At 45.8% G+C, this 16,991-nt stretch overlaps 1 pseudogene; it reads right to left on the reverse strand.

Moving 5' to 3' along the window:
• Positions 1-14,218: 14,218 nt before the first annotated feature.
• Positions 14,219-16,259, reverse strand: LOC146205729 (uncharacterized; annotated as a pseudogene).
• Between the last annotated feature and the right edge of the window lie 732 nt (positions 16,260-16,991).

Raw genomic sequence — 16,991 nt, forward strand, 5'->3', positions numbered from 1 at the left:
GTCGATAAATAGACCTGTTGAGGAACGAAAAGAAAGCTCTCCCGAAACATCAATAGGTTCTTCCACGGCAGCTAAAAGTTCAATTTGGGGAATGGAATAAGAAGACTTCTCAACATCAACAGTGAAAGCATATCCCACGTTTTGGTGATCCTGGAGAAAACCTATACTTCGTCTCACAAGATGTTTGCAGCACTGCGAAAGGCGGAGGCACGCCGGTCCAATCAGGATCACGCGCACTGTATACAATAGGCAACTGTGCTCCTACGCACCTCTTGCCCCCCAATTGACGGGGGTGGCATAAGGAGCAGATTTCTCTATAAGGGCGAAAGCCTTTAATGCCTCACCCCGCCGAGGTGGCGCAGTGGTTACGGCGCTCGACTACTGTTCCCAAGGACGCGGGATCGAATCCCGGCCTCGGCGGCCGCTTTTCGATGCAGGCGAAAAGCAAGGCGCCCGTGTGCTGTGCGATGTCAGTGCACGTTAAAGAACCCCAGGTGGTCGAAATTTCTGGAGTCCTCCACTACGGCGTCTCTCATAGCCTGAGTCGGTTTGGGGCGTTAAACGCCACAAACCACCCCGCCGAGGTGGCGCAGTGGTTACGGCGCTCGACTACTGTTCCCAAGGACGCGGGATCGAATCCCGGCCTCGGCGGCCGCTTTTCGATGCAGGCGAAAAGCAAGGCGCCCGTGTGCTGTGCGATGTCAGTGCACGTTAAAGAACCCCAGGTGGTCGAAATTTCTGGAGTCCTCCACTACGGCGTCTCTCATAGCCTGAGTCGGTTTGGGGCGTTAAACGCCACAAACGACACCAACCCAAACCTTTAATGCCTCGTAGTTGTCGACAGAAGGTTGCCAGCAGAGGTGTCACGCTTTCGAGAGCGAGAGCTAAAAATCAATTAATAAACCTTGTCTCCACCGGGAATCGAACATACCTTGAATCCCCAGCCCAGCGCTTTACCAACTGCGCCACGCCTCGGATCGTGAAACGCTACCTTCATAATTCCCCTAGTCTACCGTGAGGATTATAGCGGGGTTCCGTGAGTGGCAGATACTGCGCATTTCCTTTCCTGTAAACAAATTATAGAGCGCCGGTGAATTTTTATTCGTTCAGTGCAATGCTGGTTGTGTTCGACAAGGGGCGCACTATGTACCGTCACGACAGGTCATGACGTCCAGACGATTCATGCATATACGAAGCTGGCCCCTCCGGGCGTCCGATCCAGGCGTCCGTGCGGCGCCTTTCATTTGCCGCTACCTCGAACGCCGCACCACACAGTAAACAGAAGCAGAGCCATATGTCTACGAGGCATTGGTACAGCAGGCAGCAGCAACGTTTCAAATTGATTTACAGGCTAGGAAAGGCGCTGTATCTGTCACAATTCTACGCGGACACATATACCACGCCGTAGAGGAAGGGAGGAAGGTGGGAGTGAAAGAAGAGAGGGAGATAGAAGTGCCGTAGTGGAGGGCTACGATCCACCGCGCTATAATGGCTTTCGCCTCATCGCACATTAGTGGTCCAAAGTGTCCTCTAGAATTTTTTATAGTGCGCAGGAGCGAGAGGCCCTTAGGAGCACAATTGCAAGGGCTCCTCTGCCTTTTGTAGTGCTGCAGATATCTTGAGAGAAAACTTCTTCAGACCTCTCGGTTAGGAACGAATCATTCACATTGATTAAACTAAGCTTATTCAGCAGATACCGGCTGACCCATTGATGTCACGAGCCATTCTCACTAACAATTGTTCCAAAGGAATACTAGGTTTAGGAATTTTAGCAGTGAAAAATACATTTAGGCAATTTCCTCGGCAAATGGAAATATATCACTTGCTAGATTTGTCAAGTTTAAATCTTTGCAAAAGTTCATAAATTTAGCTTTAACGTGGACATCACCTTCCCTCTGGCGGACAAAGTTCTTTTCAACAGCTTGAAGTGCTTTTTCCTTGCAAGTACCTTGCTGCATGACGACGAAGCCTCCGTCTTTGTCAGCTTGTAGTAGTAGAAGATCTTGATCTTTGAAGTACTTGACGATGTTATTAAGAACACGATTCGATCGGCAGCCTGTAGTGTTTGACGCACACTACACAATGCTGTCAACACCTTCAAGAAGGCACCTCTCATGGTCTTCTCTACTGGCCTTCTGGGAAATATTCCTGTTGGTCACGAGCAGATCGTGAGCTAGCAATTGTGCTTCAACGCCAAAATTTGGACCTTTCTGTAAAACCGGCTCTACGTGTATGGGAATTGTAACATCCCCCACTACGACCAGTGGCTTCCTGGGTTCACGCCCATTCCTTCCATCATTTCTGAGAAGGCGCTGCATGCGAAGTGTAGCCAGTCTTGGAAAAGCCTTACTTGACTCCATAACTCGGCTCTGAGGATCCGGCACAGTTTTTTCACGTGTCCCCAGGAAGGCTTGACCGCTTCAAAGAGCGCAACCACTTCATCCGGAATCCAGCCTTTCCTTAGGCAGAAGGCGAGGCGCCTGGCCTGGCATAAGGCATTAACAATGTGACAAAGAAGAAGGTTGATGAAGGAAGGTGAATTTAAGTGATGCGACGCGGTTGCAAAAAGCAACATGTAGAAGCATTTGCTAAATGTGCCATAGGAGTGATCCCCTTTTCCTGCGGAAAATGCTATATCGGGTAGACAGGGCCTTCCTCAATGACCGTTTAAGGGAGCACACTCAAAATTGAATGAATCAAGATGAGCTCGCGAACTTGAAGCATGTTATGGCATGCAAGTGCGTACTCGGTTTTAAAGAAGCAAAGATTCTAGGCAGGAGTTTTAGCACAAAAGCAAGAGTGTGTTATATATCTGCACAACTGTATATCGTGTTTCTTATGTGAGATGTATGCTTGCCTGTACTCCTTAATTTCCACCAAGCCTGTAATTATCAGTTTTCACATGCCTAATAAACATGAAATTTGTCAATCATTGTTCCTATTGTCCCAATTGGTATGTCCAATTGAACCCATTGTATACAATGGGTGCGACCCACTGTATCCCATTATGTGCAATTGGTCTCACCCATTGGCCGCAATGGGTTAAGTGTCCGAAGCACCAGTGGTTCCGGCTGGAAGCTCAAATGGTTTCAGTTTGAAATTTCCAATTGGTTCCAGTGGTATTTTTTGACTGGGACATCACAACAACCCATGGCTACATATGTCTCATTTGTTAAGAAAAAGGATGGCAGAAATGCTAACTTCACAGGTGTTCAATGAGTTTTAAAAGAGAAACAAGAAAAACGGAAAATTTCCTGTTTAAAGGCTGGTTTCTTTAAAGGTTGAAATGCATTAGACAGCCAATATTTGAGCTTTGTTCGTGCGCGCAACCTAGTATAACCTAGGGCGGAGTTATGGTGACAACTTCAGGCTGGCGCTATTGAGTCGCGGTCTCCCTTCAGGCTTCAACCATCAAAATACACATGCCACGCTAATGAACTGTCAAAACAATTTTGTTTTAATATCAGGCGTCCCCCAGAAAAAAATGAATTGAGGAAAGGTAAATATAAAGAAGATATGAGTTTGATAGCCGGGGGGGGGGGGGGGGGGCGGGGGGAGTCTTGCAGTAGTTTGCGCAGGACGTCAAATCTGGTAAGGGTGGCCCTGGTTATAGGACTTTCCAAAACCCGAGAAAGTACCATAAAATCTGGCCCGAAAAAATAAAAAACACCATCACTGAGTAGTGCGGAGAATTCTCTGACCACGCATATGATATAGATTGCAAAAAAAAAAGAAAAAAGAATTCGAGAAATATAACCCTTGAGCACTTATCCAAACGGAGGGGGAAACGAAGCTGGTTCACACTTGTCTCTCTCAACAGCCCACGCTGCTTAACATCATCGTTGTAATCAACCTGACTATACCAACTGCAGGGCGAAGGCCTCTCCCATATATTCCTCCAATTCCTCACCAGGGTAAGATACTTTTGCAAGTCCTGGGCGTGCAATTACATGACACAAAAATGACGTAGGGTCTACGTCACTTCTGCATGCCCTGTGGGTTTTTTCATTTGACTGGAGGGATTGAGAGGGTGGCTGGAAGCGTGGGAAGGATGCAGGGAGGCGCTTGGCCGTTGGAGCGCGGCTTCGAGCTGGAGCGTCTAGCCGTCCTGCAAGCAAAGTACACGGCAGCACGCTTTCTTTTTTTCCTAGAAGTGCGGAAAGGATGAAAGGAGAAGCGGGCAGGCTAGCCAACATAGACAGCGCCGGCTTGGAGTTGCCCTCGGCAAAGCACAGAGTAGTATGCACGCTTGCTTCCTTTCGTTTACTTTTTTAGTGCGCAGCACTACTAGCCGCAATCACGGATTTCGCCGGTGTCTGTCCGAAGCCGCTCACTCTCTCTCTCCTCGTGAACTTGAAGTGTAGAAAGAGAAATTGGCGACGCGCGCGTCGCGCGGCTCGGCACTGAGGAGGCGGAGCGCAGCTGCAGCAGAATCCTCTCTCTCTCTCTGTCCGTCTCGCCTGAACTTGAAGGGAAAGAGAAGGTGACGACGCCTGCATTACGCGACTTAGCAGTGAGGGGGCGGAGCGGCCGTACAGATCCAACCAGTGAGAGTGGGGCGTGTCACAGTTGTAGAGGTCGTGGCCTTCACCGGGCAATGTACAAGCCTGTGTTACTCTGGACTGAGCAGTCGTGAGTCGCTCGCGCGTCCTCAACTTCGGCATCTCTCCCATGCATCAGTCACTCCTCAGCCGTCACGGACAGCATTCGTGCACGCGCAGTGCTCCCTGGACCTCGGTTCCGAGCCGCTCGCCGGAGCCGGCTCGGCTCCTTCTTCAAGGGTGCATGACGCCGGGTTGCGTGCAGCTATAAGTACTTACAGCTGCATGCAGCCCCGCGTCATGCACCCTTGAAGGAGCCGAGCCAGCTCCGAACAGAGCCGGCTCCGAAACGTCGGGTTTTGTAAAATAAAAAAGTGTTGATTGGAGAAATTTCAAGTTTCACTTAGTTATCACCCCAACCAGACAGGCAAATCTGTCGAAATTTTTAGCCTTCGCAAAAACGCACGCAGCGTATGTCTGCTTCCAAGGCGATGAAAATGTATACCTTATTCAATGCATTAGCAGCAGCAGTTGGCAGCAGCAGTCGCAGCCAAAGGACCAACCCCTAAGCCATTCTGTCGTTCTCGCAGATTTCGCCGCCGGATTTCTACCTGTGACCATCTACCTACACGTGCCGGAATACTCACCCTATCTTCAATCGAATTCGCCATCTGAGCCTCGCACCTGCGCACTCAACGCCGACGAGCGTGGATCTGCAGGCGCTGCAGGCGGACAGGACTTAAAAGGTCGACGGCTACCGAAGAGCTTCAGTTGGCAGCAGCAGTCGCAGCCAAAGGACCAACCCCTAAGCCATTCTGTCGTTCTCGCAGGTTGGTGCACCCCTGATTGATTTCTTCAGAATTTGTGTTACTGCGGCTGCTGCGCCGACTTATTCTCAGAGTATTTTCTTGTGTGTTACATTCACTGTGCAATCTGGGCTTCTGTCAAAATGCCTACAAATGCTGAGCTGGCTAAGCGATTAGACGAGCTTGAGGCCGCTTCTGAAGGCAACCTGGACAGGCTGGCGGAGAAGCTTGCAGAGAAATTCCAAGCGAAAGTGCAAACATCCGAAGAGGATATTACGACACTGAAAACGGAAATTGCAAATTTGACTGAAAAAGTAAATAAGCTCACCACTGTTGTTGATGAAGTCCGTGCCGAAAATACCAACCTGGTCTCAGCTAACATGGCCTTGAAGACTCAGAACGATACCCTGTTAAGGAAAGTAGCTGACCTTGAGCAGTACTCACGCCAAAAAAACGTCGAGATTAAAGGTGTCCCCTGTACTCAGGGTGAAGACTGTGCCGCCATTATAAAGGCAATTGGAGAGAAAATCGAGTGCCCCGTGTCCGATTCGGACATTGACGTCACACACCGAGTGCCAACAATAGCTGACAGTAACACCAAACACATAATAGCCCGCTTCTGCACAAAGACAAAGAAACAAGAATTTGTGAGCAAGGCACGGAAGGCGCGACTCAACACAGCTGATCTTGGTTTTCCCGGAGAAAGCCCGAACCCAGTGTTTGTAAACGACCAATTGACCCCAGAAAATAAAAGGCTGTTTGGCAGGGCTTTGAAACTGAAGAAAGAAAAGGGCTGGAAGTTCTTGTGGGTGGATAACTGCCAAATTAAAGCTCGACAAACGCCTGAAGGAACCGCTTTCCGTATCCGCTCCGAGGCCGATTTGGCTATTTTTCGCTAGACTGGTGTAATAGCACACTGCCAGCTTCTTTTTGTTCCCTACTAGCATGTTAAGTTACTTCTCGCCTTATCAGCTTACCCAGTTTCTTGATGGTTCTTACTTATCTAGTATACATTTCAATTCCAGAAGCCTAAGAAAGCATTATCATGATATTTATGCGCTATTATCGTCTATTGAAAATCACTTCTCGTTCATCTGCATGACGGAAACGTGGCTATCACCCGACGATAAAAACTTATATAGCCCATATGGTTACTGTTCAGAATACTGTTATCGCCCATCGAAGCCGCACGGTGGTGCCGCTATTTTCATATCGCCAAATATAAACTACTCAAGAAGGTCAGATCTTGATATTTGCATTGCCGACTGTGAATCTGTGTGGATAGAGGTATCCGAACTTTCCCTACCCACAGGTCAGCATAGGTTTGTTCTTGGATGTTTATATCGTTCCCCATCGTCATCAGTGAGCGACTTTTGCTCTTCACTTCACGAGATATTATTTACTTTATCATCAGAGGGAAAAAATGTGGTCATAATGGGTGACATCAACATTAACCTTTTAGAGGAAAACAATCCTGCCAGTGTCAACTACTCGAACTGCTTCCTCGGATTCGGATACGAGCCTGCAATTACGCTGCCAACTAGATGTGTCCCTGGAGGGCCGAGCACGCTCATCGACCACATTTTTTCTAACTTCATTTCTCCACAAGACTGCGGGGTCCTCGAGGTTGACATAACGGACCACTACCCCATTTTCTTTCGTCTTCATTCCAGCTTATCCAGCAGCAAAAAAGTATTTTATAGGATTGTGGTTAATAAAGACCAATTTATTTCTAAAGTTTCTAATCTCGACTGGACGAATTTAAAGTCAGCAGCAGATGCAGCGATCGCTTTCGAAACATTTTCTACCGCCTTACAACACTGCCTGAACAGTTCTTCGGAGACCGTTAAATGTCGTAAAAAATATTCCGCCCCACATAACCCTTGGTTAACAACCGGCCTGCTTAACTCAATGCGTAAGAAAGACAATCTTTACAAGAAAGTCAAAAAGAGACCTTTCAACCTCAAACTCAAGTCCCGCTACAGCACATACAGTAACATGCTCAGCAGATTACTTAAAGAAGCCAAAAGGAAATATTATGAATCAAAAATTCACCAGCTTGGAAATGACCACAGGGAAAAGTGGAAAGTGTTCAATACTTTTTTAAACAGACAGACCCAAGATCTACAAATTGAAAAAATAATCATGCCGTCAGGCACCGTTTACGACCATCCATTTGATATTGCAAACTCATTCAACGATTTCTACTGCAATCACACCTCATTGCCAGTTGATGCTCGTCTTTCACCTTTTCCACGCTGCCCAGAATCATTTTTCTTATCTCCTGTCACCGCACAGGAAATTCAAACATGTATTCTAAATCTAAAGACAACAAGTGCAGGGCTTGAACGCATTCCCCCCACTAACATCAAATGGATCGCTCATCTTATTGCCGATCCTCTCTCTTATATTATTAACATCATCTTTAAAACGGGACTATTTCCTCCTCAGCTAAAAAACGCTAAGATTATTCCAGTTTTTAAGAAGGGTGACCGTCATTGTATCTCGAATTACCGCCCCATTGCCATTTTACCATTTTTTAGCAAGGTAATAGAAAGGTGCATAGCACAGCGCCTGACTAGTTACTTCTCTAAGTTCAACATACTTTCACCTCATCAATTTGGGTTCCGCTCGGGATATTCAACTAACTTAGCATTGGTTGCCTTCACTGACAAAATTAAATTTGCCATTGATAAGGGATGCTTTGCCGGGGCAGTATTTATTGACCTGACCAAGGCTTTCGATTCTATCATCCACTCTATATTACTAAGTAAACTAGAAGCTGTAGGGGTAGTAGGGCCGCCTCTTAATCTCATCAAAAGTTACTTACTAGACAGAAAACAAGCCGTGTCGATTTCTAATGTGCTCTCTAACTTAAATACAATTAATACAGGTGTGCCTCAAGGTTCTATTCTCGGCCCTCTGCTGTTTTTAATATATATTAATGATCTACCTAGTTGTCTTGCTAAATCAGAACCGTTTCTTTATGCCGATGACACTACTATATTAGCTACTGATAAATCAATCCACTCATTAACATCTGTGCTGACTACTGATATCAATAATATTTTAAACTGGTGTCATCGTAACTGCTTGCAGATCAACCCTTCTAAGACAACATTCATGGTATTCAGCTCCAATCGCAGGGCTCCCGTACACATCCCACCACTTACTTTTAATTCCCATTGCATTGAACTTTCAGAACATTGCACATTTCTTGGCGTTACTCTGGATGCTAACCTTAAATACAATAAGCACATTTCTAACCTGAAACAAAAATGTGGTTTTGGCCTCAGAGCACTACTAAAAGCGCGTCCCTTTTTCAATCGTGACACTTTAATAGCTCTTTACTACGCATTCAATCATAGTCATTTTAATTACTGCATCACTTCATGGGGAAACACTTACCCATCACATTTATATCAACTGCAACACCTTCAAAATCAGGCCATACGTATAATAACCTACAGTTCATACCGCAGCGAAGCGCTATCACTTCTTCACGAGCACAACATTTTACCGATCGCTTCACTGATTACCTCTAGTCTCGCAATCCTACTTTATAAAGCTGTGCACAACACCATACCCTCAATTGTAATCAACAGGGAGGCCCTCACCAATAACAATCAAACAAGATTTGCTAAGGACAACAATTTTCTATTACCAACCGTTCGAACAAACTACGGCAAGCACACGGCTCTTTTTGCTTCTTTACAAATTTGGAATAACCTCCCTTCTCATGTCAAGCAATCCCCATCTCTGTCCGGTTTTAAACAACAACTGTTATCTGTATTATCTCAATAGTGTCACATTCAAACAAGTTTTTTCTTTATATACTTACCGCTTTGTTCACATTCAATTCATGAGTGTTTTCATATGCCCGTAGGGAAGACGTATCACTTTGTATATGTATCTTTGTATGAATATGTATCACTTCGTATACTTAATTTTAACAATACCGGCCGCGCATGAAATTTTCGAGCTTGTATTGAATTCCTATTCTTTTGTTTTTACCATATTGTGTTCGCCGGTTTTGCCCCTTTTGACTGCTTTTGCTGTCCAATAATATTTTTTTCATAAGTTTATACATCCATCCATAGGAGGTCCCGATACAGCCTTGAGCTCTGGGACCTCCTTCTGTATTATTTATGTAATACCTGTTTCATGAATAAACAAACTTCTTCTTCTTAAAAAAAAAAAAAAAAATTAGCGATTTACTATTTAGAGTGTTCCAATATTGCAGAAAAAATAAATGGATTTCGCCAATGCAGCAAAAAAAAAAAAAAAAATGCGCGGATTATAGGAAAACAAAGGCACCTTTCTTTCAGATTTACTGACATCGCTTTGCTCGCTTTATGCGTTGTACGGCGCTCACAGGCCTGATACTTGGGCCTGAACATGACATATCGCCTTTTCAACAGCGTGCGCGTGTCTTATACGAGTGAGGCAGGCAAATTCAGTGTCAAGCCCACGAAGATACAAGGTTCGTGCTCTGACCTGCAGTACTTTAGAATGAATCGAGGCAGGCTAGCTGGTTCATTATATCGCACTTGACTCGACGATTAAGCAGGTTAAATGAGGTACTGCCCGGCGGGTAGCCGTAGAGTGAGTGGAAATCAACTCTGGCTAGACAACCAGGCACAAGTATTCCCCAAAAATTGGATTACGCCGACACTGTACAGGAAACCTCGCCGCACAGGAAAGCTGACTGCATGCTCACGTGTAGAGCGGTGAGTGGATCGAGTTTGCCGAGCTCAGAAGGCGGACGCTTCTTGCGGCAGATATGGTGTTGCACTATGAAATGACTCTAAATGATTTCATGAAACCAAAGGAAGTATAAGGAATTTCTGATGTGTGTGATATTTATAAGTAGTAAATTAGTAGTGTAATTATTTTTTCAAATGACAATGAATTTCAGTACGTTACAAAACTTTTACACACATGAAAAATTTAGGGCTATCAGCGATTAATTTTCAGTAACGTTAAAGTGCAAGGAATCAGTAGCCGAGAAGACATCGTAAAAACTACGCTCGCTGTCGTGTTCTGGCAAGGAATTTTGAAGGTTGAAGATTACATCATTATTGTAATTATTGTTTAGCAGTGACTTGAGGCGGTTCTATTGTGTACTGCCAAAACAGGTGCCCCCGAACTAAACACCGATGGATAAGCCCGCATGAAGCTGTTTTACTACCCTTGTCAGAAACAACCAGTTTGCTAGAAAGAGAGCACACACGAAAAGGGGTTCTAATGGTTCTAATGGGCTACCAGTGAACATTCATCTATGTGTATTATGTATTATTTAGTGTAACAGGTGCTGCGAAGATTTGTTTCTCAAACGTTCGAGCATTTCTCTAAAGCGAAATGTGCTCATTACCACTGTTACGGATGCGCAGAATCCTTCAACTGGAAAACAAAAAAAAAGAAAAAAAGAAACGAAATGCATATATGGTTTTAACGCGTCATGCGACATCGGCTATATGACAGATGTTGTAGGCGCGGGCCTCGGTGTCGTTGACCACGTGGGATTGTTTAACGTGCAGTAAAATCCCACAGCCGAGGAGCGCCTTTCGAAACGGCCGGTATCGAACCCCGTTCGCGAAATCAGCAGTCAATCGAGCGCCCTACCACTGAGACACCGGGATAGAGGTTTAACAGCACAAAAAAAAAAAAAGTACTCAGATAACTCTATCGTGGATACAGAAGGCACAGAGTGGCTTGTTCAAACTGGATTTCGCTATGCAGCAGTCTGCGGTACCATGTTTCAGTAGTCGCGGTATTCAAAACAGAAACGGGATTATACGATTTTTGAGCGTTTGCATTGAGTTGTGTTGACGGCAGCAACCTGTTTTGCTTTGACACGGCGCCTAACAGCAGCAGCGCTTCGTTTGAAACACCGCTTGTCAAAGTATCTCAAGCGCCGAAAACCGCGACTGATTATGTCCTTTCCAGTGTGACATACTCGACATGGACAAGTATGTTTTTTTATTTTTTTTTTTTAATGAAGTGTGGGGTAATAGCCTGCTCATATTTCTTTTGTAAAACGCAGATAGGTAAGCAAAAGCGCGCGTGAACCGCGAAACAAACAAAAAGCACTGTACACGCCGCACGAGCGCGCGCAAATCACTGCGGGCTGGAACGCGACGCGAACACGCATCCACACTGGGTAGGGTTCGCCACTATGCCGCTAGTTGGCGACTCTGCTCGATCTCGAGGCCATGGGTCCCGCGGCTCGCGCTGCCAGACAGGAAATTTTTACGGCCAACACTGTGCTTGATGACATCACAGTTGTGCAGGGGTTTTCGAGCAGACGACGGCGGCAATGCAGCGTCCTTGCTGGGCGCGGCTTGTACCGTATGGCGTCGCCTGTACGATCCTATGAGGTGCTACCGCTACTGGCACGGGCAGGATGACAGCGGCGCTACTCACAAATAGCCTGGCACGACGCAGGCACGGCCGACAGCTTGCTTGCAAACAGCATAAATCTGAGAATTATTGTCTTGAAGTTCCAGCTCACTCTTTAATACATTCCGTTGCAGCGATGGGGGGTAGTAGTATTGTTGTTGGCTGCACGTGTTATTCTACGTTTTAGATTTCCCAAATTAAAAAAAAAAAAAAGCTTCGTGGCAAATTGAATCGTGCGATCCGGCGCCCCCTCTACACATGAGAACGCATATGTATTCACTGTCGGCTGCCACGCGAAAAAAAAACGGGGAAAATGAAGCCGTCGTCTGTTGAGGTTGTTTCGTTTGGGTAGTTCGGAAGATCCAAGGTGCCGTGAACGCTGTAATTTGCTGCAATAATGGTCAATTGCGCTGTCTACGGATGCAGCAATAGGGCCTGGTGTAAAAACTCCCGAGAACAGCACAGCTGTTAACTTTTTGGGGTAAACGCCTGCTAGGCGGGTCTTGCACTGTTGCCTCTGCTGTGTCGTTTTGCCAAAGCATTGCCGTGATGACTGTCCCGCACGATGTGATATAAACGCGGTTGTGTATGTGCAAGCGATCGTGCTTACTCAATGACAACTTCATAAAAATGCTACTTTCAACCCTTGGAGGAAGAAGTCACCTATGTAGACGCTGCAAGCGGCCGATCGGGGGCGGCAGTCGCCATGGCAGTCGATGGTAGCGGCGCACCAGTCGTCTCCGCCACCATCCGGAGCAAAAACATAAGACACGGCAGAAGAGGTCGCAAAAGCGCTTGCTTGCGTCGGAACGAAAGCTAGATTGATCTTCAGAGACAATAAAACTCCTATCTGGAATATCGGAAAAGGCAGAGTCTCGCAAGAAGCCGCCCGCATTCTATCAGCTGCAGCAAAAATCGATCGAAAAATCACCCTAATTTGGGGGATTTTCGTGGGCACAACTCCAATTACAAAATTGTTACGCTCCTCTATGGACAGAGAAATAGACAGCTCTGTACAGAACGTTCATGTCCAATCACTTGGCTCAAACCAAAATAGTGAGAAAACCGCCCATCTCTGGCACCATGCGCATATCCTAAAGGCCTGTGCAACAAACCGCTCTTAAAGTGACTAAAAAATGCATTATTACACAAAAAACATTGACCTTTCATGCCATCTAAAAGTCCTCAAATGTAAGCCAATAATTTAGAAACAACAATTCCCGTTCTCCCAACTGACAGCGATGGCCGGTGCTGCTGTCTCACTCAAATCCTGCCTTACGACAAGTGGACCTACTGGTGTCAGCCGTGGGGATGGCCACTGACTTGCCTAAAACCACAAGGATGTTTGTAGATGAAGGCGCAGCCGGCTGGAAGGGATGGCACATCACTCTCTGTCTTCTCTCAATTGTGCAATGGCAGACGGTCAAAAAAATGTGAACCAAACGAAGAGGGCACAACCAGCCTGTGGTCTATGCCTCACTGCTGTGCCCAATTTGAAAGGCAAAGTTGCTAACAGCCAATTCTTCCTGTGCTACATAAGCTAAATCACAAACTTTTGTGGGATGATAATGGGCGGAGGGGTAAGATGGATGCAGATAGCACAAGACAGAGTTATTTGGAGAAATACAGAAGAGGCCTTCACCCTGCAGTGAGTATAGTCAGGCTGATGATGAAGGGCAATTGGATACCAATCAATATTTCGCTTTTCTTACCCTTGGTGTAAACAATTGCACAGTCCAATTAATGATGGTTATAGAAGTATGCATGATTAGAAATGAGAGCGCATAGACTAAACTACTAGGCATGATGCAGCAGTGTCAATTTTGAGTGAGATTGAGTGAGAAAATTAACTGGTTTTTTGCTTGCATTACAGCTGGATTTACGCTATCTTCCAGCAGAATGCATTAGAACCGCTACGCCCTCACATGAAGTGCAAATTTTAAGCGCAGGCTGTTGGCACGACTCAAAAATATGAATAAATGATGAGTAAAAATAAAATAAACATACACTTGCACTAATGTACTTTTCAAATTAACTAACTTTTCCTGTTTTGTCTGCCCTAGACTTCAAACCAGAGGTTAAAATTTACGCTCCAGTAGTGCGTGCAATAAAATGCTCATATTTATTAAGGAATATCTGGTGTTGGAGGCTCTAAATTATGTATATAGCTGGTAATCATTAAAGTACTAAACTGTCTCTCACCGTTTCTTCTGTCTTGATGGTGCATAACGCAGCCAGTTGGAAATGGAAAGTTGTACTTATGATTCTGTGGCCTGCGCAACATTACTCTTCAAAATTTCTGAAAAACAATAAAAAAAAAACAATGAATGAATCATCAAAGACAAGGCTACACTGGTTGGTTTGGGGAAGAGGGTTAGACTAGGAATCTAAGAGAAAGCTTCATGGCTTGTGCTGTACAAGGGCCTCATCACACTGCATTTAAATGAGGCTTGTACCTAGTGCTGCAAATTAGTTCTTTTTAGTACATAACAATTGCATAAAATGGGCAACAGGCCACACAGACAGACCTTGTGAAAGGTCTTTGGCAGCGAAAACCAGGAGCTCTGAAGATGGTAATGGATGTGAATACATGTCAGCCAAAGTTTTGAAATAATGCCCGCAGATGCTGGCCCCCCAACACCGATTGCAACATGTTAGTTATTAATACAATGTGATCCTCCTTAAGCTGGACACAATTCTCCAGTCTGCCAAGCTTCACCACAGTTCCTTCGAACTCTAGCAAAGAGTACTGTCTGCCACGAAATCCTGGTGGCACAAGCCCATTACAGTGCTCTCCTGACAGCCTAGGGTATGAATTGAGGGAGCCTGTGAAAACATTACCAAGGAGGCGTTCCTCACTGAGGCGATTGATAACCTGCTGAAGAGCTCCAGCCTTTGTCCTTACTACCGTCTTCAGTTTATAGAGGACGTTTTCAAAAACAAAGGCTGAAAAATCATCAAGAGGGCCAAATGTTCTGGCATCGTCAGCTAGGTGCAACAATGAGTGCATGTTATTGACAGATCCCCTTTCCATATAGGAAGCCAGCCTCAGTAACAAACTCCATAAGAAGGTTCTCTACCAAGGCCACATTTTGCATTCAGTAATTTGGGCATGCAAGGATAGCAATAGCAGCACTAGGCTCCATATTATGGTCGTAATACTTCCTTTCCAAATTTCCTTTGAGGACAAGTGGCTCGTAGTACAATAGAAAGTTCCTAAACTCAACTGCTTTCCATTGCTCCAAATATTGCAGTGATAGTGGCCTACGCTTCATGTCACTTGGAACATATAAACCAAAACTAGCAAGCATTGTAGATACATGAAGCCTTGACTGTGATGACATTTTCAAAGCCGACGGCTTTTTAGATGCCCAATAACAAGCGAGTGGATTCTTAATTACTCCCAAAAAAACTAGGTGCATATAGTCTAGTGGGAATTGTGTGACCATCCCAACACCTAAGCACTGTAGACTCGCTATGGTGGTGATGTTCCTGGGCAAAGCTTCTGAAACCTTGATCTGCAAGGGCTGTCATGAGAATCAAAAATTATTTCCCTGTCAAGTGCAGAGCATGCACCCTTTTGAGTGCACATTTCACATCTAAAACAGGCTGCGTGGCCCTTGACGCATTTTATGTTAGCCCTTGCTGGGGCGTCACACGCAAATGCATGGATTTTCAAAGCATAAACTTCCCCACTGTACATAAGGGCCTCGTCAAGCAACTTCCTCATTTCGGAGACAAAAACAAAGTATAAGCTCGGATCCCCTGGCTTGCTGTCACCCTCTTAAAGAGCAGCAACAAATGGAGAGGAGTGCGAGCTTTCCTTCACAAGCACGAGAATCGGCGAGAATTGCCTTCTCGGGCTTCGGGAGATCGGTAGGCCGTCTACGTTCACAATGGGTGACAATGTCTGACAATCTGCAGGAACAAGCGCAACATGTTCTTCCAGAAAACGAGAAATTTCAAAGTGGTGGTAATGACCACTGGTCATCACTGCTGGATCAGTTTGCCTCTGCGTCTTCAGTAACGTTCTAGCATCCGTGGGTAACTCTGGATGGTATGGCTTCAGCACTTTAAGCAGGAATTAAGGTGTGAAACAGGCAATTGACTATTAATAGCGAACGCACGCAAGTCCTTCTCTATACACTGAGTAGCGGCACCAGACTCAAACTGTTAATTGTCAAAAATCCGCGACAACTCTGACGCTGCACTGCCTATGCCCTTCCTATGTTAGAGACACTGCTAGCGATGCCAAAATCTGACAGGTGAGAACTGTGGCTTTCATCTGTATCCTCCGCTGGCGCTGATAAAAAAAGGATAAAATTACGCTGTGCAGTGAAAACGCGTCTTGATCCAGTGCTGCTACTGTTGCGCACAATCTTCTGTCACAACCATTATCAGGACTGTCATCTGCCAAACAGTTTTCTTGTTCGTCGTTAACAGCCTCTGTTATTCTCGGGCGTCGTTGCCGTATCGACACTTCGCTTAGCGAACACTTTACTCTCTTCATGATACAATGAATGTAGCACTTTACCAAAGTATCACGAACGGCAATGGTAACACATGCATATATGCACTACTGGCTATGTGGCAGCCAACACTCACAGCTCAACAACGCAAGTCAGAAATCCCTCATCGCAGACGTCATCCTCTGGGCAGGCCTTCGCCATTTCAGCTGAATTCCTGTGAAGCCGCAATGCAACACAGCAGCACGAGCACGGCGACCGCAAAAAAACTATGCCAAAATAAGGGAAACCCACGCGAAAAATTTGCCGCGACTACCGCTGACACGCGTGTTGGCAGGACTAGCCACACGACTAGCTCTTGTTGCAGTGAACTAGAATTTAGAATATTTACAGTGAACTAGAAAATATAGAACTAGATAGTGAGAGACCGGAAAGCGTGGCGTGACATGGTCCACAGGGTCACGAAGAGACGGACACGACTGAACGACTGAACTCTGCGAAAATATTCTAGTTTACTGTACTCTGCCGTCTGCCGCCGGCGAGCTGGTCGTTTCAGCGATGACAGGAGAGAGGGCGCTGTGTGCAGGAGGAGCGTAAAACCACTCTATCTTGGAAAGTAGCGAAATTGTAAGATCTTTGCCGCCGTTTCCCTTTCCCGGCGCTTTCCTCCTCGCTCCTCTACGCTCCCCTCTCCAAAGAAAGAGTGAGGGCGTTTTTTCTGGTTTGTGGTTGGTTGCCGGGCCCCCTCACGTTGCCAACACGTCACCATACGTCAT

Source organism: Amblyomma maculatum, chromosome 1 (genome assembly GCF_055883805.1).
Source record: "Amblyomma maculatum isolate TAMU_Amacu chromosome 1, ASM5588380v1, whole genome shotgun sequence".
Taxonomy (NCBI): domain Eukaryota; kingdom Metazoa; phylum Arthropoda; class Arachnida; order Ixodida; family Ixodidae; genus Amblyomma; species Amblyomma maculatum.